This window comes from Chroicocephalus ridibundus, chromosome 1 (genome assembly GCF_963924245.1).
Source record: "Chroicocephalus ridibundus chromosome 1, bChrRid1.1, whole genome shotgun sequence".
NCBI classification, from domain to species: domain Eukaryota; kingdom Metazoa; phylum Chordata; class Aves; order Charadriiformes; family Laridae; genus Chroicocephalus; species Chroicocephalus ridibundus.
In genome coordinates, this window is record NC_086284.1 from 61514733 (window position 1) to 61540335 (window position 25603).

Here is a 25603-nt window from a genome sequence, read left to right on the forward strand (position 1 = left end):
AGAAAGTCTCGTTTCTGGCATAACAGCATTTAATGTGTCCTGCCACCCTTCCAGTCCTTCTGTCGTCTTTTGGTGGAGGACTGAAAACTCCTTGGGGCGTGGGTGTTGTCTTCAATTCATGTGTGTGCCATGCACACTTCAGATCCTGCACCACAATATTCATATCATTATTTTCTAAAAACAGTGCTTACACAAGCATCACTTAGATGCTTTTCTTTACCATTGATTTTTGCATCCAACAAAACTGGAAAGAAAAAGCCCAACCAACTCCTCCCTGCCTTCAAAAACCCCTCCAACTTCCCAGCCCCCCTCCCCAAATTTTGTGGAATGTATAGGTTAAAAAATGTTGTGAGCTCCTCCTGCTGGTTCAGCAGTGGCAATAGTTACATTTAAAAGCATGCTAATGTAATGTTAAGAGCCTGGCTTATTACCACAAAAGCCATAGTTAATTCTGCGGGTCCTGGATAGTGTTTCATCTTTAATTCTGTTCTCTGAGCAAATCTCAGCACATTTAATATTCAGTATGACACTCTACTTTGGGATCTCTTGATGCTTTGGCATAGGGGGGAACTATAAGGTCGTTGCTGCTTTGAGTTGCTTTCTTAGCTCTAAATTTCTTTGCTGCTTTTTTCCCCCTTTAATTTAATTTTTAAGTAAACCAGACTATTAACATTACTTTAATGTAGCTTTTATGGCTTATGAAAAATAATGCTGCTGTAGTGGATAGATGTGCGTCAGCTGTGACTAAATGTTTTGATGTAGTCTTCTCAAAAGATAGACTAGAAGAGCCTTCCTTTGAAATATGTGAAGCAGTTTTAGACACAGCTTCTCAGATGGATCTAATTAGTCTTTCATACGGACTGGATGTCCGTTTGTTGCAGCTGAATTCTCATTTCATTCACCCATAACTAGAAACACCTCGCTTCAAACGTGTTTCTTCAAAGAAAGAAGGGTTTAGGGTTCCATGTTTTACTGCTTTTTGATGTTGGTTTCCCTTTAACTGAGAAGACCTTATGTTTATACAACTGTTATTATTAAGAAAACATAGCTTTGTTCATGAGAGTTCATTCGGTATCAATGTTAGCTATTGGTAGAAGTCGGAGATCTGTGGAATAGATCTTGCTATACGAGACTAGTGGGACAGCTGTACGTCTGGCTATTAAGCTCGTTGTAGGGAAGATTTGAACGCAAGCAGGATGTTCTAATAAAACCAGGGAACCTGGGTTGTGGGAGGATGAAAATGAAGACTAGAGGTACAAATGATCAGGCTTATCAGTGGATAGTGTTCCTATTTATTATTTATATACAGTAGTCACCAAAGAGGCATTGTACTCTGTATTGTTCACCATTTAGGATATGTTTACGTGGCACAGTTTAGTACAGTACAGAGGAACCTGTGGTGGCTATACCTAGTTTGGGCAGTGCTGCATTAATGCAGCTGTACTGATCCTTGTTGAACTAGTGTGTTTAGAGCTGGCACGTGCCATGTTGTGACACCTCCACAACAAAGAACATCACGAAAGCTGTAGTGATAAGTGTCTGATTGGTGTAAAATATTCAGTGAATGATACTCAGATGCTGCCGTGGTTGATGCTTAAGGAAAATGAGTGGAAGGAAGGCAAGGTGACAGATGCTCTGCCTGTGTCTATTCCCCACTGGCTGCTTTGCAGTCACGATGTTCTTTGACTAAGGGGAATCAGTTTGCAGAAACAGGCTGATTGTGCTGGCTGTACTTCTCTGCTCCCCAGCAACACAGCTGAGCTGGTTTTGCCTCTGGCGATTGCCATTCACCTCTTCTTTTCCTTGTCAAAGAAGGGGCAGTCCTGCCCAACTTCCTCAGATGGTGGCACCTAGGACACATTGATGGAGGAGAGTGTCTCTTAGATGCTTGAAGAAACACAGGATCCCCACAGCACTGGATGCTCAGGGAGCTCCATAATGTTTTGGGTGGTGTGGTGGGCTGTGAGTAGTCTGGCATTAGTGGAACTGGCTGGTCTGCAGGGTTGTCTCTCACATCCCTGTTACTTGTCCACATCAATATCTACAGCAAACTTGCGTGTCTGCTAGGAAACTTCTTCCTGACCCTAGCTTCCCCCAGTTGTTCCCTCCATTTGCCTCTCACCGTGTCACCCTCCTTTCTTAAATCCTCTGCTTGTCCACAGGTGGCTTCGCATTCCCCGTTTGTCCTGCCAGAAAGCAGGTTTGGGTCTGCTGTGTGGTCACTCACATACAGGTTGGCCAGCCCAGCTGCCGGGTGACAACCAAATTGTCCTTGTCTGTCCAAGAGCTGAATGGGTGCACTCATTTTCTTCTCTGGGCAGGTTCTCATTTCCATAAAACTTAAAGGGATAAGTTGAGCGTGTGGTGGGAATTTAGAGGAGGGACTCACAAATAAACAGTGTGTTTTGTTAACCACTTTTCCTTCCAAGATCAGGCTAAAGGTACTGTAATTGAAAGGGTTAAAAAAGAACAAGGTTATTCTGAAGGCAGGAGGAGGGAAATGATTTTAAATTATTAAAAATGAGTTGCATCACTGTCTGTGGCTCATACAAAGAATAAAAAAAGGAACCTGATTTAAGTAGTCATAACACGCTGCCAATGCTTTATTTCATTTTCCAGAGAAAAATCTACAGATCTGAAGGACATACAATAAATTGGAATCAACTGGAAACCAAAGTAGACCTATAGCACCATAATGCTAGAATTATTTCAGGTAATATTGTATGCACCAGTCTTTATTTCAAAGGTTGTTGTTGCTGTTCCAAAATCACTCAGATTTAAGGAATGCCAGATGTCAGGTGTGCATTTTGCAATAGCGTTAACTATGTGACTGGATGCAGAATCCCTTTGCTGTTCAGTGTGCTGTATAGGCCAGCTCTGGGCGTTTCCCGGAGTTTGTGTAGTGATGAGGACTGTTGTCTATAGGCCTTTTATTTCATTTGTTGTGGAAATGAAATGAGAGGCAGTGTAGGAAGGGAGGGTAAGGAGGAGAAGAGTCAGTCTTGTGGTTAATGGCGCTGTGTGCTGACTTCTATCTCTGCCTCTGCCAAAGTCTTTCAGAGGTGCTACCCAAATCTCTGAAACCGTACTTTCTATAAATGTAGTCAGGGTTGTATGCTCTTCGTTCTCTGGGCCTCAAGCTGCTTGCTAGAATCAGTCATGGAAACACTGAATACTTACAGCTGCTGGGGAAATCACTGCTATCAGAAAGTTATAAAGTGAAGTACTCTGCGGTATCAGGTTTCATGCGCATCATCTATTTAGTGGCGTCTTTTTAAACTGTAATCTCTTCGTGTCCCATCCCTACTAGATGGTGTGAGATAATGGGAATGTGGTGAAAATAAACTGGTGTTTCTCTAGTGTGAAAGAGTGAAATATTATGTGCTAAGGGAGATATGGAAACGATGATGAACACCACAATACTTCTGTCTTGGACTAAGACTTGAATAGTATGCAGTAAGCCTACCTAAACAATTTGGAGTCTAGTTTAATTAATGAGTATTGTTCATAATGTGTCCACAGAATTACTTCTTGCTCCAAATTTTCCTTTCCATCTTTTCTGCACCTCCTTCACTGACACTTCTGATCTTTGTTCCAGTCTGCTTTCTCCAGGCATGGGGCCCTCAGAATCCAGTTTTTGTTGCCTTGTGGCTTGTTTATATGCTGCTTCTTCCTTTGGTGCTTGGCCCTATCAGGAGTAGGCATTGAAACCACAGAGGTTACAGTCTTCATATGTTTATACTTGACCTGGTATTCCACAATTCAAAACCACAATTTCAGAGGAAGTAGTTTTCAGCCCTGGGCCGGCATGTGTTAAATGCAAAGAAGTGTCTTCTAGAAATGTAGCTGTGAAGTGTGGTGATCTGCAGATATTGGTAGGATTTATTTTTTGAAATGCATAGAACTTGGCCAAAGTTAGGCAGTTTTCAGGAGGATGGTAGAGGTGCGCTCCAACAGTTTCATTTGCCAGGCAGATTTTCAAGCCCCTGTTCCACGTCATACAGGAGATGTTGCAGCCTTCCATAGAGAAGTCAATAGAACGTAATGTGGACAAAAATGTATTCTAGTTCTGTGTCAGAAATGGCTGCATATTTCTCTCTGAAAATTCCCTTCTCTGAAATCACTTCTAAATGACAGTTCAGCCCAAATAGTCAGAGTTCATCTGAGTTGTAGGAAACTGAAAATGGAGTGTGATGATGGGAGGAGTCGGAGAACTTTGGCACTAAGGCCCTTCCCTTCCTTCTCATGCCATAGCTCCATGTCCCAGACCCATGCCTTTTGGCAGGCCCTTCCTCTGCTCCTCCCGTGCTCCTTCTGTCTTCATTCCAACCTTGTCTTTCTGTTGTAGCTGCCCTCTTATTTCCACCATCTAACCTCTATCAGCTGTTTCCTTTATTGCTGTAATCACTGTGTATTTTCACACAGTGACCCCTTTGTCCCTGTTGGAGCAGCCCAGCTGTTTGACGCTAGCAGACTGGCTTGCATGCACGGTTTATCCCGTTTTAATTTAGTGTTTTCTCCTAGCTGATAGGAGAGGAGGGAAATGGTTTAATGAAAAGTGTGTTTGGTTAAACTGGCGTCTTTATTTTGATCGTGGTGAGCTTTGCATATTGTTAATTTATAACAAACATACTTTTGAGTAATTTAGGGTCTTTTATCATCTAAATCCTCAATAGAAAGCTACCAGAAAGCTATGGTCAGCAAAATAGAATCATAGAATGGTTTGGGTCAGAAGGGACCTTTAAAGACCATCTGGTCCAACACCCCCCGCCATGGGCAGGGACATCTTTCACTAGATCAGGCTGCCCAAAGCCTGGTCCAGCCTGACCTTGAACACTTAATAGGCAAGAATGAAGACCAATTTTGTTGTTTAAAGATAACAGCAATAAATAAAGAGAAGGACAGAGATAGATAGTGTATCCAGATCTCGGGAAACTGAGAGCCTGGGCCTCCTTTGTCCAACAGTTAAACAGGACAAGAACAAAACCAGCCACAATAGGATGCCCTTGAACAAGTCAGCAGCAACTCTTAAGATAAAACAGAGAGGAACAGACCCTCTCCCTTACACGGCTGATGGATTTTTCCTGCCCTTGGCAAAGGAAAACTTTCTGAAATAGGTGAGTTGATAGGAATAGGAACAGAGGGGAAAGTGCCAGGGGATGGTCATTGTCAGTCACAATCAGTCTGTCAGTCTACCCAGCCGAAGTCAGTGGTGAGATCAAATCGTGTTTGCCCATTATGTTGGATACATCTGCAGTCCAAAGTGAACCAGAGGTGGTTTAAAGTTGCTCAGGCTGACCCTGCAGCGTACAAATACTCATTATTTGGTTTCCTGTAATTTATGTCTTAAATCCCAATTGACAATACATGGTTTTGCATTGCAAAAATGTACTTTAAACTGAAGTGCCTAGATGGCCTTAAGAATGAATGCTTTTAGGAGCATTACTGAGTGGGATCTTTTGAATCTGTTGGAACAATTCACATTCCCAACAGAAGCTGTTTCAGTAGCTAAATGTGAGCCCCAGAAAGTTCAACGTTAGTAATGCTTTCCAGAATAGGTGGGAAACTGTTCTGAAAATGGCAGTAGGAAGTATGTTCGAAGTTACACACAACTCTGGCATTTTTCAGTCAGTTGAAACTATTAATCTCCTTTAGTAGATGTGCCTAGCTCTTTCTGTGGATGTGTGCTGGGGTTTTTTTTTTCTATTCTTCAGATGCAATTTTTTACTGGTCTCCACTAGTTTATCATTTTAGCAAGCTTACTTCTGGTACAGTTAGCTGGAGTGATTAACAGATGAAATTACTTCAGAGTATAAATTCTCATTTGGTCTTCTAGGTTATATTTCATCTCTGTTGCATGCTTTCCTAATTAGCAGCATATATTAGTACTTAGAATTTTGAAGCACTTACTATTAATCTTCTCTAGCTCAGAATTAAAACCAACACGGGCTGACATATTATTTCTTCAAAATCTGATAATGTTGTATTTTCTCTCTCATTTAGGCCTAATTATATTTTTAAAATATTAAATCAAGTATTGTTTTAATCCGCATGACATAGTTTGGTGTAGTTTTCAATTAAACTACTTTTTTTTCATTGAGCCTTTTTTTTCTTCATTAAAACAGCGCTAGCCTGCATTGCATTTGAACTGGAACATAGCGCTTCAGCTCTGAACCTCGTATCAGCGGTGCCTGTCATTGGCACCGGTACTGAAGAAAGCTCAGTGCAAATTTTGCAATTTGGTCTTATCCCTAAGAAATGTCTGAAGAGTAAATAAAAAGCACAGGTAACTTTGGAAACGATAAGATTTAGATACAGCTTCATGACCTGGAATAATCTCTGAGTATATCTTACTATGTTAAATCTTTTTCTTGTTAAGTAATGACATTAAAAACCAATCTGTGCAAAGCACGTAGAAGATTAATTAACATTGGGAAGAAAAGAGATGTCTGAGCCTTTCACCTGTAAGGTACCCTTTATCTCCAGCTGAGTTTGCCAGCCTTTATTGCTATTTGTCATCTTCCACAACAGGTATCCTGATTTTTTTTTTTCCACGCTGCCCTTTTTACTTCGAATGACTCCTGTAATGCCAATAGCACGTATTAATCTGTTATCCTCTCCCACTGCTTTAAATATTTGTTTGACTTAAGCAAAAAAAATAGACACATTCATTTAACTGGTGTATTCTTCCTTTTAGAAACAATTAATTTAAGGGAGAATTAAAAAAGATAAAATGTCTATTCTCAAGTTCAAGGACATTGTAAATACAGAGTTAAGGCCTGTCGCTTAGGATACTTTTCGTATGAAGTGTTATTTACAAAGAGGGTTTTCATTATTTTCTGCTAAAGCAAACACAGACAAGGAGGGTTCTACGTATAGCTTTGATATGGCTTTGTGGTACATATGTGTGGGTGGTCTTTACCTATGCACGTAACCATCCTGGCTTGCACTATTTGATCTGAAGGAATGAAACAGATTATGTAGACAAGGACTCTTTTATTGGATGGTTTCCTTAGGTGGTGATCATTAGGGCATGATGGAGCTGTTTGGTTTCTTTTAAATGTTAAGTCATTTAACGTTTTTGTTGATGATAAAGATACCGTGTGATTTGTGAGAAAGGAATGGCAGGGATCACTCTGTTTGTGCCGATATTGTACATTGATGCTTCTTGTGTGATTTTTGCATGGATATCCACACTTGTATTTTTATCTTTAAATTTTTGGTGTATGTGTTTAAGTGCACACTTCTATAAATGTATGCATCCTATTTAATCATATTAGCGCATTATTAAAAAGGGATATCGTTATTACTGTTTCGTAGTATCTTAAATCTCTCAACTGGGGAGAGCTGTGATTTTTGTTGCATTCTTTTCTTTCTTCTTTCCCTGGTTGCACCTTTTGGCCTTTCTAAGGAAGTATGTTTTGTGTAAACAATCTCTTGGCTTTAGATAACCTTGAGCTTCAGTGCTGTAGGAATTCTGCCCCGAGTTGCATGCTGTCTTTTAACTTATATGAAAACTTTATCATTAGCCCAGTCTGCTGTGGAAAACTAGGATTTATTTTTTTTCCCTTGTTTCAGTGTAAGGCATCTGCATTTAAAATAGTAGGGATAATCTCCATTTTGACTGCATGCATCCAAGGCTAAGAAATATATTTATTGGACTAAAAGTGGTGGTTGAAGGGTATGTCGTACTTTCAAAGAAGTGGTTTTTGCAACACTAGGAATAAGACATAAAATCTTTATTGTTCTGCGCTTGAGGTTTTTTTTTTGTTTCTGTAAATTTAAGGGTAATGGTCTTATTAAATCATTCTGCACTACGTTGCATGACAGAGGAAATGAGGCTTTTAGATATGTTGGATATTGACAGTTTAGCTATCAGATCTAATGCAATGAAGTGGCTTATTAAAATCGTGGAAAGCTCTAAAATTCTCGCGCTTTTACTGAAACTTCACGGTACATGCAGCTTTCTAATTTTGTGATCCATTTTACTGGAAATAGGTGTTCAGTGGTTTTAATTGCATGAGAAAGTATTTAAATGTTCTTTTAATTGGTCATTGGTTGCTGATTGGTAAAAGGATTTTAATGATAAAGTCTTTCTATTCTCACTGAGGAACTGCTGAATGTCTGGCACTTGTTACTTCATGGATCAGAAGCATGCTTTTTTGTAGGAAAAGCCTGCCCAAGGTTTCTCTCCACAGAAACAGTTTTTTCCCTGAAGTGCTTCAACATTCAAGGTCTTGTAGGAATTGTGCAATTCCATACTGAAAAGTATAGACAATGCCTACCTTAGTTAAAGGATGCCTGAGTTACCATCTGAGTTACTGTCTTTTTTCAGTTATTTCCAGATTCCTGAGTGACAAGGAAAAGAAAGTCCGCCATAATATTTTTAAATTGCTTGTGGGTAGTGCACTTTGCTGTCTCCAGGCCAAAGATGAGATGCACCCTTATAACTGAAAGAGCTCTTTGGGTGGCCAGTGTCTGTCTGCCTCACGTCAGCATCCATCCATCCATCCCCCCACATGTATAAAAGGAAAGACCCTGTTGAGTGTGAAGAGCACGTCACATTCAACAACTTACTCTGATCTGGCTTGAATCTGGGGAATGAGAAGAAATAGGTTCCGTCAGAGTAGGTGTAAGCTGAAAACTCCTCCTTTTCCTCTTCCAGCTTTCTTATTAGTGAGTTTATTGGAGATTCTTTTAACAGAATTTTCATGGAACTTTTTCAGAGCTGGAAGGGACCTCTAGAGATCATCTAGTCCAACTGCCCTGCTAGAGCAGGATTGCCTGGAGCACATCCCTCAGGACTGCATCCAGGCGGGTCTTGAAAATCTCCAGAGAAGGGGACTCCACAACCTCCCTGGGCAGCCTGTTCCAGGGCTCTGTCACCCTCACCGTAAAGACGTTTCTCCTTATATTTGATCGGAACTTCCTATGTTCCAGCTTGTGCCCGTTAACCCTTGTCCTGTCACTGGGAACCAGTTTGTCATTTAGGGGTGAAATCATTGTGAATGTGTAACGACAGCTGCCAGCTTTTTATGTCAGGGAACCTGCCAGCAGGCAGCCCCATGGAGAGAGCGTGGTTCATGCCGGATCAGAAAGGGAGCTTTACCTGGTTTGTGTTGAAGGATACCACACTCTCATTATCAAGTCTCAGAAACTTTTTTTTAGGACAAATATGCTCTCACTGTGGTTTTCAACACAGCAGCAGCATCTGTGTAAATGGCACAGTCATGTCACAAATGGTATGTTCTCATGGAGAGAATTCTTTGTCTATGAACTATTAACACCAGAAGCATGCGGATCTCCCAGGCAAATGGACTCTGCACTGAGCAGCTGGATTAAGGGGACTGGAACGGTATTGTGGCTGCAGTCGGGAAAATCTTAAGCCTTTAGAAGATTAACAAAGGATAGAGTGGTCTGTTTCCAGGGGTGGGGAGGGCTGGCAGACTCCTTCACTTCAAGTGGTATTGTAACTGTAAAAGTTACTGTTAAAACATTTGCTGTCAAAATGAAATGAATCACTATTTCATTTCTAATAGGAGATTTGGGAAACAGAGTAAAAATTCACTCTTTGACAGGAGAGGCCCTCTCTTTTACTATCCTTTCATTGTTGTAATTCTGGCAACAACTCATAAGACCCACAAATATTTCCTTCTAAAGTTACTACTGTAGTTTTGCGGCTGCCGAAGCTTAAGGTGGAACTAGCCTACTATAGCCTATGTCCCAGCAGGCACCTGTTGATGCAAATCTCAGTTCTATTGTGTTTGGCTGTGCAGGTTCTACAATGAGCAAACTGCATAAAACATAGATTTCATTTGTAGGGCTATAATAAAGCAGGATGCACCTCAAGACAAAAATAACAATAAATAGGGCTTTCAGGAATGTGTAGTTTGGCATAAAGTTTGGAATTACACAAAAGGATTGCTTAATTCCGAATAGTCCCCACTTCGTCCCATGTCAGTCACAGCAACAGATAAAGTAAAAGCAGTTAAACCAGGGTTCCTATTGATACAGTGCCATCTTGACATTCTCCTAATTCACAACTAGGTGAGTAAAGTACTTCAAACCTCTATTTTCCGCTTAGTTGAGGTGCTTTATTCAGAAGACGTAAGGTTCCTTTCTCCATAACATAATGGTGAGGAGGATTTTGCAAGTTTCAGCTTTATTAACTGAAGTAATGCCTTCAGCAAGGGTACAGATACAGAATATATGTCTGTGTCGTAAGTGTATTCAGTTTTTATCACTTATAAGACAGTTCTGCCGTCTTTTGTCTGGAAACAAAATGTGTGAAGAAGAAGAAATTGGCACATATTTGACATGAAATGAAATACTAATGTATCTATATTGTGACTTTTTTTTCTAAGTAGCAAGTAGTGTAATGGCTTGATACTTTGAAAGAATTGGAGAATTTGAAAAGAGAGATATCCCTCTTTGTTTTACATTATCTGTCTGTGCAGAGGAAAAATGTATGAAAAGTTTCCATTGTGAGGTGGCTGAAATTCTTTGTATCAGAAAATATCAGTGCGCAGGGCCTCACTCTTAATGGCATCAAAGCTAACCCAAAAAGTCCCCACTTCGTGGGCAGGAAGATACTAGATTCCTATAAAGAGATATGCAAAGCTACAAAATGATCAAATGTTGCAATTATAAACAAACAGAAGACCTGTAAACTGAAGGCAATAACTGGCAGCTTCTTGGATAGAAAGTTCATCAAACTCCAGGGATTTTGAGTGTTTCTTTTCATTAATCATACAGTTCTGAATATTCATTTTTCCCAGTCCTACTTGCCATTACTATCATTAGACACCACCTTTGTTGTGGTTATAACAAGGAAACTCCCCACAGTGAAGATCAATGCGCAGCCAGGTAATTACATTTTATATGTATGTTAACAAGCTTTGATTATTTTTGTAGTCAATAGGTGCTATGATGCAAAATAGAGAGCTTCCTTAGCTTTTTAAAAATTTACAGATTTTAAGCTACCTTTGTGGAAAAAGTGGCGATCATTCATTGTAGACAATAGGAGTTAACAGTAAACCAGAATGATGGGTGCTTTAGCTTATGGGGTCTGTAGTCACAGAATGAGCCTGTCTGAATTCAGTTTTCATAGAATTATTATTCAGGGACGTGCTAAAAATTTTTTGAAGACTGATGAGAAGATCAATAAATAAAATAGATCTGTTTTGCTTTATTGTGTTGTCATGTTGTAGCTATAAAAGATTCGGTGTCAGAATTTTTAGCATTTCATTATGTGTTTAGGGCTTTGACAGCTGATCTTGTTGATTGTTCTAGGTATTTTGACCTTTCCTGGATGCTTCACCTGTGAACTGTCAAAGGTGTGTATGTGTGTCAGTCTTCATAGCTGGCAGTAATGAAGTATGATTGCTTTGAAAATCGGCACAGATAGGTGGACAGAAAATTTTGTTTCCTGGGCTTTCTTAAGAGCAGAAAAAATAGGCTTTTTTGTCAACTTCAGTTATCTGTGATGAAGGATTTTTACTGTTAGTTATTGTTTCTTAACATAAATTAATAAGCTCAGGAATACTTAAGTTTTCCATTCTACCATCTATTGGCTAGAAAGACAACAGACAGCATTTCAATTTAATCATTACAAAGTTACTCTCTTCTTCTCCAGTCCTTCCCCAAAGCTTTTTCTGTTAGGATGCCTGTAAAACACTGAGACAGAGGTTAGGCAACCACCGTGTTGTGGCCAGTGGCTATCATACCAAATGGTGCTCTTGCCAAGTCATCGTCTTGTACAGGCAGACACGAAGCGTTCGTGTTATGGGGAGAGCTTAGTTTGTGGATTAGGAGAGGTGATGGGTATGGCCAAGTGCAAAGGCTCTGTTTTCATTAAAATAACCCTAACAGGTAAAAGCAAAGTGGGGAGACCTAAAACCTGTGTTTTGGATCTTTCCCCTTAGTGAAGTACTTTCAGCTTTCCTTTAAGAAAGTGTTTGACTGTCCCCAGCAGCAGCTGGGGCAGGGGCAGGATGGTTGAGCTTAGTTCCCTAAACTTGTCCAACCTTGCCTTAATTGTGACTGTGCAGTGATAAACATATACCAATGATTCACTGTGTGTACAAAAGAACCAGCTGAGGTCTGTAGAAGAACAGAGTGTTGTATGCAGATGGTATGTTGATCTTTAAATTCCCGGGGCGCCTTCATCAAAATCCAGGATTAACCTTTAATGTATCTGGAAGACTTCAGGTGCTTTTTTTTTTTCTTTCTTTTTTTTTTTTTCTAGTAAAACCGTGTAGAGGGTTGGCACTTGCGCATGCCTGGACTTTCCGGTGTCTTGCCTGGGGTGAAGTGGTGTCATCCCTTTCCTGCCTATGGCTGTTGACACACGATGGGTTGGGTGTTTCTGTACCTGCCTCCTTTGAAGGACATACACTGGCCACCTCTGGACTAACGAACACTGCTAGCGTTGAGTTCAGCTTGAGAGCTAGCAGCCACCCTCCCTTCTGCCCTTCTCATGTAGCGGGGAGCGATTAAAGCCCCTTTTTTTGTTAGTGTTGTACTAGTGCAGGAAGGAATGCAAGATTTACAAGGCCAGAGACCGAATGGGGAGGAGGAACACAGTTGCAGGCTGGCTGGGAGGCTGGAAGAAAGGGAGCCACGGCCTGTTTTCTACTACTGGGACTGCTCAGAGATTTTTATCCAGTGGCTGGTTTTGATACAACTGAGTAAACACAAAATTTAGCTTGGGTTATATATCTTGCAGTAAGTAAAGTATAATATGGTAAGTAAAATAATTTTTGAGGGCTTTATATACTTGGGTATTGCTGCAAATTTATCAACATAAAACCTGTGTTTATTCAGCATTAAGTTTTAAGAATTGTCTGAACTAAATACCTTTTTTCCTTAAAAATTAAATATAGCACACATTTAAAATGAACTTACAGCTAAAATCAGCTGTTCCACTTCTCGCATCTTTCCAGTTCTAAAAGGACCATCCTTTCAGCAGGGGGATGAATAATGCAGGTTAGCTTGTTTCTGTGGGCATTTATTACAGCCACACAGAACAGTTCCTGGAGAGGTTTTCTATTTCTTATTTACCAGCAGTGAAAATTGCAATTATTCTATTTACTTGGCTTGCCACTATGGCAAAGAGGAATTCTTTGGACTGCGAGGAGGAAATGTTTGTTTTCTCTGGCTGCTCCTTGCATATGCTACTCCAATTATAATTAAATATGAATATTTACCGATAAAATGGAGCATTTTTCAAGTTCAGTTAAATTGATTTTTAAGATCCAAGATATAGGCATAGGCAACCCATCTTGTGTTTTGTATAATGCTATTCATTATACAAAACTCATAGACAGAGTAGCGAATCAATAAAATATCACCATGCACGTCAGATGAACATTATGCCTGTAAATTCTTCATCAGGAAGAATCTGTAGGGGAAAAAAGGAAACAAAAAGCTAGATCAAAAGCGATGTGGGGAATTAATGTGGAGAAGATGAAAGGGAAGGAAGCGAACAATAGGGTTGATGTAAGTGGAGGATTAAGTAAAGCAGAAGCAATCATTTTTTTATGGGACAGATGAAAAGAAATTGAGAATAATTGTTACGGGAGGTGCAAGTAGTGGCAAGTTGAAAATGACATGTATTTAATGGCCAAATGAAACCTAGGACTTGTCCGTGATTTGTGCTATCATTCATTTCCAAGAAGTAGCTTCCTAATAGCTCTTGTAGTATCATGTGCCGTTCTATCAATGGCATTCACAAAAGCTTATTGGATTCTTTTGTTAGTTAAAATACCGTGCTAGCATCATTCAACATTGTTTAGCTCTAGATAAAAATTTTATTTTAAATATTTGAAGCAAGCCAAATCTTCCGTTCATGTCTGCTGACCCCTTGTATGTGGAGCAGTAGGTTAACTAGCTTGCTTAAAGGAGTGTTTACAGACACAGCTCATTACTTCATGCAGCTGATAACGTGCAATGGGAAGTTCTGCAACTTACTCTGAAAGTTCCTAAAATACAGGATAAACTGAAATTATTCTTAGGGCAAAATAGTATCTGTTTTTAAGCAGGCTAAATGCTGCTAATAATGGCTTAGGGTTAAGGAAAGCCTATCTTCCAGAAACACGCGTAAGGCTGATGCACAACTCCGTTACGAGGAAGCCTTTGAGAAGAATCAGGACTGGGGTGGTGATGTGTTTCCTGTCTGTCCTCTGCTGCATCCCACCTGGTGCAGAGGGTGAAGAAGCCCAGACCCTTGGCTCTCAGACCTCAGGATCATCCCAGTCCCTCACAGAGGAGCAGCAGTGCTGCAAAACATCTGTGTCCTTGTGCTTGGGAAAGACAGAAAAGGAAAATCTGAAGTGACAGCCCTGCTTGCTTTCTTGGGCCTTTATCCCACAGCTAGTAGGGGAAGCTCTGACCAGTGAGGCAGAGGTGGATTTCGTTCACAAGTTTCTTGTTCATTGGCTTGAAAGATTCTTCCTGACACATCCAATTTTTTTTCTCCTTAATTCTGTCTTATTACTCACACCAGTCAAGAGCCATGATGATTACACCTGTTGGATTTTTGGATTTTTCAAATCATTATTATTCGTGCCTATCCTCTGTTTGCCGAAGTCTATCTGTAAGTCAGAGCATTGGACACGGTGGTGTCTAGAGGATCATTTTAAATGGGAAGCAGGCGTGATGGTGGAGCGTTATGTAGGTCCATTGCTAATAATTTGAACGCTGACCCTTTCAACTTTTTTGCCATTTTTTATAACAGTATATTCAAGCCCACCTTCCATCCTTGTTGTTCTTTCTGTGCTGTCCTCAGTTCGTCACTACCTTTTGAATAACGAGGCCTTGAATTATGGATACACAATTGTACCAGGCTCTTTATAGTCTTGTCCCTATCACTTATGATATGTTTGATTTTTTAATGTGTGAAATTAACTTTGTTAACATGGTTTTCTAGGTGGGGCCTCTATATAGACAGGGACTGTGATTTCCCTGCTCTGAGATAATGTCCCTTGCTTTTTTGACCTGGGGTTACACTAGCTGCATTGGCTTTTTATTGAATCCCAAACTTGTTTTTTGTTTGCTGGTGTTTTCTTTTATCTATACTGGTAACTTTCCCCAGTGTTTCTAATTTGCTTTTGGATTATTTTTTTTAAATGTTGTTCAGTTTTTAAAAAACTTTCCGTCAACTTCTTCATTTCTCATTTTACCTACTTTTGCACCAGGGGTATGTTACATTTCCGTTGATATACTTGCATAGAACCTCTCAAACTCTTTTAAAATATTGAGGAAGCCTTAACAATTTTGGTTTGGTTTTGCTTTGTTTCATTCACCATCTCCTATATTTCCCACATGAGCTGCTTTGATTCATTGGATTTTAGGTGCAGACTGCTTAAAGCCCTGGTTCTTCAAAGAACACATTTTGCATTTTCTAAATTGGAGCTTGTACAGAGCAAAATCTTTAATGTGATTTCTTGTCTTGTATCTTCCAGACTCGATGATGCTTCCAACTACTTCTTTCTATTACAATATCAAAATTCAGTCTTGCTTCTTAGTGAGACAGAATGAATTTCACACCTTTTAAAATAAAATTAAGGTGATCGGGTGATTGCTGCCCTGTAGCACGTCACTGGAGGTAAACTCCGATTGTTTCTACACAGTCTCTATATACTGTCTTTGTAGTATCTCGTTGACTGATTTGGACTGGTTTATCGCTTTAAGAGCAGGCATGCCCCTGACAGAGTTTACTGTGAAAACAGGAGCAGAATTAGTTCAGGGGCATTGCATTGGGCTCTTCTCCTGTCTCTTAAGAGAAGAAGGAACTTCTCTCATGGAGATCTTCCTGTTCTTTGATCCCTGGCTGGAGCATCTCTGTGCTCTGGTGTGGGAACAGTTTTAAATGACTGGGAAGGTGGAATCTCTATACAATGAGCGTGCGAGGGTCCCCGTCGGGTGCAGAGGGGCCATCTGAAGGATTTTCATTTCAATGTATGTTAGAGCCCAGACAGATTTACTGGGCTCAGGAATTGTCACCTTGTTTCGTTTTAGGGAAGAGCAGGAAAATGTTATTGTCTCTGGGCACTGGTAGGTCTTTGAATATGGAAGCGTTATGATCCACAGGTAAACTTCCTGCATTTTCCCATCTTTGTAATTTCACTGGTGTTTTGTGGCTACATTGGAGAATATGAAATGATGGCTATTAGACTGTCTTCCAAGTTTTTAGAAAAAGATGAAAAAAAAATTAGGTTAATTACTCGTATACAAGAAATATTAATGGGGTTTCTGAAAGATCCCAGGAGATGTTTTAAGGTAGCTCCACAACATGTTTTTTTAAGAAAGATAAGTCTCTTGTGACAAAACCTTCAAAAAAAGTCTATATGTTTCCCATGGTAATTAAACTGTCAAAGGCAATAGAAGCTGTGGTGTCAGGATGCCCCATTCGTTGCTGCCTGAGAAACAGATCTCACGATTGTTTTGTATTCTCTGTGCGTTCTCTTCTGATCTAGTATCTAGTTGATATCTAATTCACGTCTCTGGAATTTCACGGTGTTGTAGTAAACATGCAGCTTAATATGTGGCGATTGCATGTTTTATTTAGGACAGTATAAAACTTATTATGTTCTTGTTGACAACTGTTATAAAGAAATATATTTTTGATTTGCCCAAAGTCTGAATATTTATAGGTGATTAAAATAAAGAGGTTCTTTAGCAGGTGTTGACTGCAGTTTTGTAGTCACAGTACTGTAATCACTTCATGAGGTTTCTCTGTTGAGGAAATTATCTTTGTTCAGTGCTAAAGGATGTAGGTAATCTGTCTCTAATGCCAAATTATTTCAGGGTGTGCACTTCACTTTTTCCCCTACATTTACGCAGATCGGAAAACTGAATGTTCCAAACAACTTGTGGAACTGTTTCCATATCAACTTTTATGTGCTAAAAATGTAATTAAGATTGTTCAACCCAAAACATAAAAAAGAACTTGAATTCAATTTATATGGTGTTTTTGAAGGAAATATTGTTTCTTATTTAACTCATTGTATTAGCATGGTGAATTTGAGTTTACCCTGGTAAAAGTCAGTAGCAAGCCACTATCACCTATTTAAATGTAAGTAGCTGAAACCATGAGGAAATACTGAATTCGAAGAGATGTCTATTCACAAGCAGTACTTCTCTGCCTTTTGAGTGAATTCATGGTAATCGGTTTGTTAACATAGACAATGCAATCCCATTAACTGCTAAGGTAAATAGCATTAGATGTAAACATCTTTTTTACATTGCTACATGACTTGATTTGTTCTGCCTATGGAAACGCTTCAAAACGTTTTAGCATTTCCTCTTTTGTGTGAGTGGCTTGTGATTCTTCTGGTATCTCATCTTCTCCCTGCTGCATCACCTTTGCATGCTTGTCCCTTGTGCACCCGTCTGTGTTCTTCCCTTTTCTATTTATCACTGACACCTCTGGAGCAGTGACATTCTCACTCCCTTTTTCTGGCCTTATTTTAAAAGCTAGAAGGGTTTTTAAAGAGGAAATATGCCAACTGTTACTCCTGACAATTCCTTGCGGTTCTTTCTTTTCCCTGCAAGATTGGCTGGGGTGTTTTGATAAAAATCAGTATTGTTGTCTTGATGCTGGTTAAACATGCCCAAGAGAGATGATTCAAGTGTGTGGTTGTGGAGCCAGGGAATGGTGGAAGGGATTTGGTAAACATCTGGTGATGCTGTTGCTTCTGACTGGCTTCTTGAAAGTCATCAGTTAAAACACTTGCTTTGATTTTGAAATTATTAAACCTGGAAAGTAACCAAATGATGGGAATAGGTTTACAGGTATTTTTTTTTATTGCATCTAGTCTCTTCTTCCACAATGCTTATTTTTTATCTTCTGGCTGTAAGAAAGGTCTCCTACAACCACTATTTTTCTTATATTTGGGAAATCATATAACTAGTCTAGCTGTTACCTTTGTTTTTCCTTAATCCAGTGGATTGATACAGCATACAGAAGTGTTCTGTTTGGCTATTTGACTGCAGGGCATACACTGGATCACAGATGATATCAAAATAGAATTGGCTTTTAAAAGAATCGGATTTGATTCCGTGTGATGCTTATTGTCCTGAAGCATCTGGGGCAGTTTGGAGAAGATTTGCAACAGCAAATATTTTCCATGTAAAGCTTTTAGTTTAAGTGTTGAGTAACCTTGGGCTGGGGATATCTGAAGGACTACTGGTGACCTATATCCTGTTGTGACAGCTGAGAGCAGCAGGTTGGAACTGCTGGATGAAATCCATACCTAGTTGCCCACTGTACTTTCTTCTTGTCACTACACAATGTCAAATCAAAGACACAGTTTTCTTTTTTTTTTTTTAACTGTTGCTTATTCTAGCTGCTCACTAATTTGAAGAGATGATACCCTTGCTGCCATGCTAGTGCAATAGGAAAAGTACTGGAAATCAGTGGCAGACTCTGGCCAGTGCGGGCAGCCACCCTACACAGCTAGGCAGAGGTCGAGTACAGATCCTGCCGACTTTGTTGGATCTCTGTATCAAGTTGTAAATGGTGTGCGAAGTATAACAGTTCTTGGTTGATGAACTGTCCTCATGATTTCAAATGCTCTTCAAATTGCTGTGGCATGCTTGGTTTAGACCAGACATGGAAGTCTACCTAATGCATAATTCTCAGTGTAGAAAGGAGATAGAAAGGAAACCACTAGGTATGAATAATTTAATTCTTTTTAATGTTGGGGGTGTGCGTGCATATGTTGGTCTGCCTGTCATCTTATTTAAAAAAAAAAAAAAGTTTAAAAAATAATCTTCCTAATTTATATCCTCCGATGATATTTCTCCAAATAGATACCTGGGTAGTGGTACTGGGAGTTCCCAGATTGCCAGTATTAATTCACAGCCCTCTCTCCCAATTAAGAAAACAAAAATGAGAAACTTGAGAGTTATGTATGACTTGTCAGCAGCACATTGTCAGTCAAGGCAGGAATTCATTAATTCTTGACTGTAAGCCTGAGATCCAGCTTCTGGTGATATGGTTGCTCTATTTTTATTTTTTTTAAAATCTGTTCTTAGCTTCTCTATACTTATTGCGTAACTTTCACTAAATTAATGTATGTATTAGATCAATGCTTAAAAAAAATAGATGAGGTTTAGTCTGTCGTGTTTTGTAGTGGCACTTTGGTATGATAATGTTATTCTACTCTTTGAGAAATTATACTCTAAAGTGGGATAGGGCTTGGGATCTCTGCATGCCTCTGAAGGGAAAGAATCATAGAACCATAGGGTTGGAAGGGACCTCTGGAGATCATCTAGTCCAATGCCCCTGCCAGAGCAGGGTTACCCAGAGCAGGTTACACAGGAATGTGTCCAGGCGGGTTTTGAATGTCTCCAGAGTTGGAGACTCCACCACCTCTCTGGGCAGCCTGTTCCAGTGCTCTGCCACCCTCAAAGTAAAGAAGTTCCTCCTCATGTTTAGGTGGAACTTCCTATGCTCAAGTTTGTGCCCATTACCTCTTGTCCTGTCCCCGGGCACCACTGAAAAGAGCCTGGCCCCATCCTCCTGACACTGACCCTTTAAGTATTTATAAGTGTTGATAAGGTCCCCCCTCAGCCTTCTTTTTTCCAGACTGGAGAGACCCAAATCCCTCAGCCTTTCTTCATCAGAGAGGTGTTCCAGTCCCCTAATCATCTTGGTAGCTCTCTACTGCACCCTCTCCAGCAGTTCCATGTCCTTCTTGAACCGGGGAGCCCAGAACTGGACACAGTACTCCAGGTGCGGCGTCACCAAGGCAGAGTAGAGGGGGAGGATGACCTCCCTCGACCTGCTGGCCACACTCTTCTTGGTGCACCCCAGGATGCCATTGGCCTTCTTGGCCACAAGGGCACATTGCTGGCTCATGGTCATTCTGGAAATGGAAACTCTGCAACTGAAAGTCATTTAGAATCAGGCGTGCATAGTGATTTCAGTACATAGGCATGAATCATGACTAAAAAAGCTACTAAAACTGCAGTATCTACCTTACCACTATTTATTTTACCAATGTATTTTTAACTCCTGGCATAATGCTCTTAGTGACCCATAGTCTGTCATTGGTGTCTGTGCTAGACCCCTTTTCAAGAGAGAAAATGAGAATATCCCCACCATGTTACCCTATCGGCTAAGGAAAGTTGGAGTGCAGTGCAACTTTGAAAAAGCCCTGTACCCACAGGATTGTAGCGATACCATTTGAACCACCTGCTCCATTTTCCAGCCATCTCGAAGCAATACCTGTAGCCAGGCTGGAGCATATTTAGCTAGACAGAGCCAGGGCATTTCTTTTGGTAGAGCCAACTGGAAAAGAAAGTAAGGCATGTTCTTTCTTCTCTTCTGCACTAGTCCTATAACAATAGACACCCATATTCCCCAAACCAGCTGTGCTTTTTGCATCTGAAGCTCTTTCTAGCAAATGTCAGTGTATTTTAACAGCTGGTTTGTTTTCTTGCTGTATTTTTAACTTATTTTTTCTTTTTTTTTTTTTTTTAAACTTTAGTGGGCTCAGGCAGGTTACAAATACGAGATGTCGTCTTAATAATGACTCTACAAAGGAAGTAATAAAAAAAGCATTTGCCACAGTGGAGAGTTTTTGCTGTGTACAGCCTCTCTACTGGGTTTTCCAGAGAGGATCACTTCCCTGGTGGGTGCTCGAAGAAAGCCCTTGCTGGTCAGAGGTGATGAAGGCCATCCTTCTCTCCCATATTGTTTCGATTCTGTTGTTAAACTGAGGAGCTGATGCCTATTGTATGCTGCTCTCCTTGGTCTCCAGGCTGGCATGCTCACATTTCTAAAGTGAGATATACGAAAGCTAATGGTAATTTGCATCTATATGTGCTACTTTAAAGAAAAGAGAATTTGAATGTGCGCACATGTGTTTGCTTTATTCTAGTGGTTATGGGCTATTTGCTCTTCTCGTGATTAAGGACTGCCCATTCCATGAATGTGCTTAATACTTTGAAAACTTGAAAGAAATGATGGCACCTCACACAATGTCAAAATGTGCATTTGAAGTAAAAGCCCAGCAATTCAGATCTTCTGGTCTTGTTCATAGCAGGTAAAAGGCTGCCTTGATGACACTTAGAGCAAATGAATTTCTCTCCTGCAGTCATGCGCTGAACAAATTGCTTGATCTAGTTTGGTACAAAAGGACATGATCTATAAATAGTTAACAGAGCTTTCTTCAGGACAAGTGATCTATAGACTGGAACTCTCTCTTGGGGTCTTTTAAAAAAAGTAAGTGCTGATATGAACAAAAGGAAAGTTTGTTTAAAAAAAAAAAAAAGCCTTTTTAATGAGATTGAAACTCACATACTTTACCTTCCTTTTGAAAGCTTCTGGCCAACCACTTCAAAAGTCCAAAAAGCTAACCTTACAGTCACTTGAAGAAAAGAAGAAAAAAGGTCAGTCCAATGTGAATATATTGTCAATAACTACAAGCTGAAAATGCAAGCTAAACCAATGGGTTAATTTGAATCAAAGAAATTGCTGTCATATAAGCATCAGTGAATTCAGGTTTTTATTTGAAAGCCACTGTTTCGGGCTTAAAGGAACTTCTCTGTGACATTTTAATGATTTTTTTGATACACTGCACTGTTGGCCACAGGGTCTCTCTGTCCTTTTTGCTCTTGCATGTACTATTTTGTCAGTTAATTTTGCAGGTTTTAAGACCGTTGCTAATTGTGATAAGCAGAGCTTTTAGGACATTTTAGCATGCTAAAGGAAGCATCCATCTACCAAATTTCTTCAGAAGAAAGCACAAAAAAGTTATTTATGGAAGAAACAAGAGTAAGAAGCCTCTCTTCTTATGGCATTTTCAGCTTTGATTCTTTCTTCATTGAGATGAGGCCAGTCATCTTGAAAGTGGTGTCAATGTGGGAATTCCCTGAAAAAGCCTGTATGACCTGTGCATGTAAAATTGGGGATTTAATGACAGTCTTGTGTGCAAGCCAGAGTGGAGATGGTGGTAGAGGGACTGGCGCGTGTTGCTGGTGTGGATGTTAATCCCATCAGTGTCTTCAGATCCATGCTAGTCTGTGTATGCACCACAGCTAGCACAAGGACCAGCACAAGCAAGTATGTTGTGTTGCAAATATGAATGGACAGAGCTTATGAAGCAGAGATATGACTCTGAGTGCTTGGGGGCCAGAAGGATCCTTGACCAGATTGAGGAGAAGACCATCTGTGTTTATAGATTTGCCGTGGGTTTGGGGAAAGCAAATCATTCTGTGCCTACGAAGAAGCTGAAAGCCAAATATCCAGACTATGAAATCACTTGGGCGGGTGAAAGCTACTGACTTGATCAATTAAAAAAAATTAAAATAGCATGGTGGAAGTACATTACAGACCACCTGATCTAGGTTAGGAAGTAAACAAAGACTACTTCAAACAACTGGAAGAAATCTCTTTGTCATCGAATGTGGTCCTCATAGGGAACCCTGACATCTTCTGTAAAGGCAACGTGGTGGGATGCAAGGAGGAAGATTTCTGAAGATGTTCGAGTTAACTGGTTGGTACTGATACAGGTTAGGTGAACTGGTGTTGACACAGCCCGATCTGCTATTTTACTATCAAGGACGAACTGGTTGAAGACATGATTATCGATCACAACCATGGCTGTGGCAACCACGAAATAAATGGTTGGCGTTCAGGATCCTGAAGGGAGTGAGGAACATGATTAGCAGGGTACAGACCCTGGACTTCAGGCTAGTGGACTTCAGCTTTTTGTTTATTTATTTAGCAGGTAGGGGTAATTCCACGGGAGACAGCTCTGAAGAGCAAAAGAGCTCTGAAAAGCTGGCAAGTCTTTAAGGACAGAATCTTCTAAATGCAAGAATACGCAGGAAAATAATCACCTTTATCAGGTAAACAGCTTCATTAAGAACAGGTATAATGGCAGGGCTCCAATGCAAAAAGGCGTCATTTGAGAGGTGGAAGCAAGGACAGGGTACAAAGGACAAATTTTGAAAAATTGTCCAGGCGTGGAGGGATGGCGTTAGGAAAGCCAAAGCTTACCTTGACAGGTGCAAGGAAAGTTAGGAGCAACAAGAAGAGCTTCTATCACTGCATTAGTAATAAAAAGCCGAAAAGGAGAAATGCTGTGTCAACAAAGGGATCACAAGTGATTTGGTAACAGCAGGTACAGATAAGCCCAAGACATGTAATGATTTCTTTGCTTCAGTCTTCACCAGCAAGGTCTCCCAGGCCCCTGTTGTTAGTGAAAGAGTTCAGGGAGGAAGCAGATATGCAGATGAAGTCAGCAGCTGGGAGGGTTCAATGCATGGAAACCCACGGGACCAGACAGACTGCATCCAAGATTGCTAAGAAAGCTGACTGATGTAGTAGTAAGACTGCACTCTATACATTTTAAAGATCATGAAGGTTGAGGGATGTCCCTTGTTACTGGAGAAAAGCAAATGTTGCACCAGTCTTCAGAAAAGGCCACAAGCAAACTCCATGGAACTACAATCTCATCAGCCTCGGTTCAGTCCCTGGGAAGTTGTATAAAGTGAGTACCCTTGGAGCACATTTCTGGGTACATGAAGGAGGTGATAGGGAACAGTCAGCATGAATTTGCTGAAGGCTGATCAACCTCTCAGCCTTCTATACAGAGGATTTGTGGACTAGGGGAGAGCAGTGAATGTCACTTGCCTTGACTTTAACAAGTCTTTTGACACCATCTCGCACAACCAGATGCATAAAAAAACCTGTTGAGTGGCCAGGCTCAGTGGGTCATGGTTAATGGGGTGTATTCTACTCAGAGGTCACCAAGGGTCTGCAAGGGTCTATATTGTGACTGGTTGTGTTCAACAACCTTATTGATGACCTGGAGGAGGCAATGGGAGTGCACGGTCATAAAATTTACAGAAGACATAGAATTGGGGAAGCTGCTCAAGGGCAATGCTGCCACCCAGTGGGACCTGGACAGGCAAGAGGAATGGGCTAATGGGAACTATGTATAGCTAAACAAAGTCAATATTTTTCTTGTGGACACAGTATCTAGACGCGGTCTGAGTTTTGAGTAGAGGGGCTAATCATTTCCCTCTGTCAGCAAACTATACTGTTGTTAACAGAGTACAGGACACTGTTAGCTGCCTTTGCTGCCAGGGCATGCTGCTCACTCATTCCTGTCTAGCTGGCATGAATGCCCACAGCTACAAGTCCTTTTCCACGGAGCTGCTCCCCGGTGAGTCAGGTCCCAGCCCGTATCATTGCAATGGGTTCTTCCTTCCCACATGCTGGACTTAACAATTTGTCTTGAATTTCACAAAGTTTCCATTAGCCCCTTGCTCTTGCCTGTCTAGGCCCCCTGGATGGCAGAGCTGCCCTAGAGTGCGTTTGCCCCAGTTTTGTGCCATCTGTAAACTTGACAAGAGTACGCTCTGTCACCGCTTCCAGGACATGACCCTGAAAAATGTCAAACGCTTCATGGGTAATCAGACACTGGGTCACTGCAAAAACGGTTCAAAGAACGGGAGAAAAAGCATATACAAGAAGAAGGAGCTTAACTAGTAAGAACTGTCCATGTGGGAAATCTTTATGGGTTTCTCTGCGTTTATGAACGACAACATGTGAAGTACTATTTGGTTGATACTATTTCCTAATGTGGCAGATATGACTCCCTTCTTATTCAAGGTACTTAAAGGCAACGTGGGGGAGTTGGAGAAAATTGTGTAGGAAGACCCAATAATTGCCAAGACAACTCTGCAAATGACCACAAGTGCTTACAACCTCCAGCTGGCTGGTAATTTTCACGATAAGGAAATGTGTTGTGGTTATTAGCTTTGGGAATATACAGGGAGGTGCAAGATAGTGTTTGAGCTCTCCTGCTGACTGGGAAAGAGGGTTTTTTTTCACATTGATGACTAGCAAAATATTTTACAAAATACCTGGGGTTCCATGTGTCATGCTTCTAAGGGAAGCCTTAGACTCATCAGCGCCATAAAGACTCTGCTCTCATTTCTAGGGATATGTGGGACTGCAAAAGGTAAGGGATGATAGCTTTGGCACAGAACAGTCTTCACTTGCCTTTTCCATTCTGTGTGCTTCTCTATTAGCTGGACAATAGATTAGAAGAGAATTGTAGGAATTTTGTGAAAACTGGAAACCGAAAGCTCCTTCGTCCAACTCAATTTGACGTAGTCTGAGATGACTGCACGTGAATTTTTACTGAATACAGCTGCCTACAGCTGGATCTTCTATTGCCACACTGTGCTATGAGTACTCTGCCCACCCCCTCTCCTGCACAAGAAGCAGTACCTATCCTTTACCTGACTCATAAAAATGAAAGGAATCTCCTTGCTATTTGGCATGGGTGGTGGTGTTTAGCAGTAATGGAGGTTAAGGGGTTTCTGCTTGAGACGGTTATTTTTCCCAGAGAAGAGGGCATCTTTACTTTGCGTAGGCTTGAGGAAAGTCCTGAAACATGTGTGCTATCTCAAATTTACAACAGCAATGCCTGCTATCATTGTTCCTTTCTTGCAGGATGATTTTAAGGTGTCAGTTTGCAGAGTCCTTGCTGCACACTGGATGTGTCTTAGATTTACAGCTAAATTAATGACAGTTGAAGGGATTGGAGTCTATGACACTGAATATTCATAGATC

General features: G+C 40.6%; 1 protein-coding gene across 1 annotated transcript in view; it reads left to right on the forward strand.

Annotated features, from left to right (window-relative positions):
- PCCA (propionyl-CoA carboxylase subunit alpha) overlaps positions 1–25603 on the forward strand; it is a 294043-nt gene that overhangs the window by 191530 nt on the left and 76910 nt on the right. The window lies entirely within an intron of this gene.